Source organism: Haemorhous mexicanus, chromosome 9, assembly GCF_027477595.1.
Source record: "Haemorhous mexicanus isolate bHaeMex1 chromosome 9, bHaeMex1.pri, whole genome shotgun sequence".
In the NCBI taxonomy this organism is placed as follows: Eukaryota; Metazoa; Chordata; class Aves; order Passeriformes; family Fringillidae; genus Haemorhous; species Haemorhous mexicanus.
Window position 1 is genome coordinate 23,764,947 of NC_082349.1, and position 2,157 is coordinate 23,767,103.

Consider the following 2,157-nt stretch of genomic DNA (forward strand, 5'->3'; position numbering starts at 1 on the left):
TAGGAAGGCATAGAATCATGGAAACCTAGAATGGTTTGGGGTGGAAGGGACCTTAAAATCATCCCATTCCATCTCTTGCCATGGGCAGGGACACCTTGCACTATCCCAGGTTGCTCCAAGCCCTGACCAACCTGTTCTTGGACCCTTCAGGTATAGGGCACTCACAGCTTCTCTGGGCACCCTGTGCCAGGGCCTGCCCACCCTCACAGGGAAGAACTCCTTCCTAATCCATCTGACCCTGCCCCCTGGCAGTGGGAAGCCATTCCCCCTTGTCCCTCCATCTCTTGACCCAGGTCGTTCTCCAGCTCTCTTGTGCCCCTTTAGGCACTGGAAGGGGCTCTGAGCTCTCACCTGAGCCTTCTTTTCTCCAAGCTGAGCACCCCCAGCTCTCCCAGCCTTGTCTCCAGAGCAGAGGGGCTCCAGCCTATGGAGCATCCTCAAGGCCTTCTCTGGACTCTCTCCTGAAAGGGTTAAAAGCTCTGTGTCTAGGCATACTTGGGCAAGAATAAGATACATTGTAGCCAGTATAGAAGCTACAAATATTAAGCCACAAGCTAAAGACATAGGATGAAATTTGGCAATAAAAAGGGACCAAAACTTGCATAAAATGAAGGACAGAGCTGGCTAAAACCAGTGAGGAATCGCTGAAACAGCTAACAAGAGACTGCCCATGCCTAGAGGAGTAAGGTGAAAAGGGCACGGCGAGGAAGACGTCCAGCCTTCATCAAAGGATCACCGAGGAGGATGCGGAGCCTTCCTCAGTGCGGCCACCAGGGTGCACTGCGCCTGCGCCTCTGCTAATGATAGTAATTCTGATTTAGTTTGCATAACCACACCTTTTCTAAGGAAAACAATGAATATGCATGGTCTGTAACCATATATTGTAATTTGCTATGCGCCAGGGTGTGCGCTGTTAGGAGGAGTGATCCCCGCGCACCCGGCGCGCTGAGTAAAGCAAATACCCACGACTTGGACTTGGAAGGGTCTCTTGGCCCCGTTTGGGGCGATTCAGCAGCTCCATGTCCTGATGTTGGGGCCACAGAGCTGGAGGCAGCTCTGCAGGTGGGGTCTCACCAGAGCAAGTCACCTGATGTCACCTGAAAGATGCATTTTGTTGTGTCCTGGGCTGATCCTCTTGCTGGCTTGATGATCCTTGTGGCCGAAACACAAAGGGTCACACACTGTGCTCCTCATGAAAGCAATGATTGCAGGGTGGCTGGAAGGAGGGAAGAGACATCTGGGATGTACTGGGGCACTTGAGTGGTTTTGCCACAACCAGTGGCACCACGGATGACAACAACAGAATTGTGATGGATTGCGTCCAGAATTTCACTTTCAAAATTCTTCAGAGGTAAAGCCTCTCTCTCTTCTTGGATCTGGAAAAAAAAGTCCAGGACATTTCCAAAATCTCCAAAACTCACCCTGTTCTGCTCCACATCTATACTTTGCCTCACTTTTCTACACTTTTCCCTTTCCCAAAAGAAAAACTACCAAAGAACAGGTCCCAGTTTGTACTTTTTCCTGGCACAGCACACCTCACCCCCACATCCACCCCAGTCGAACACCCAGCACTTCTGAAAACGTGCTGTGTATTTGTGCTGAAATGCAGCCTTTTACACTTGGTGTTACGTTCAAGCCCTTCTGGAAAACGAAGAGCCCAGCACAAGGATGCCAGGTGACAGGACACACACTCACCCTCTGCAATTCCTGATCCTGCTCCAGGTGGTACATGAAATCACTCCTCAGATCCGTGCTGATTTGCTCTGGAGTGAGCTGCAAGGGCAAGACATAATTTGGAGGCTTTCTGACCCCTCTTCTTATCTACATCCTAACTTCAGGATCAGATCAGTCACACCAACATTGCCACCCCAAATATCCCTAAAGGATCATTTCCTGCATAACTCCCTGAAACCAGTTATGCCTCTGAGCTGTTTTATTTCATTCATTCTAGGGTATTCAACATTCTTCTATTTTCTGAGAAGTCTCTCAGAAAGACCGACAACACTGAAAAAGAACTAATGTTTAAACTGAAACACTTTGCTTGGGAAACACACCCTATTCAGCAGCAAGCCAAGAAGATGGTTCAGGCAGGAGCCGGTGGAGGGGCGCTGGAGGGCGGGCTCGGGGAGCGGGCCCGGCCCCTCCCGGCCGCCGTCC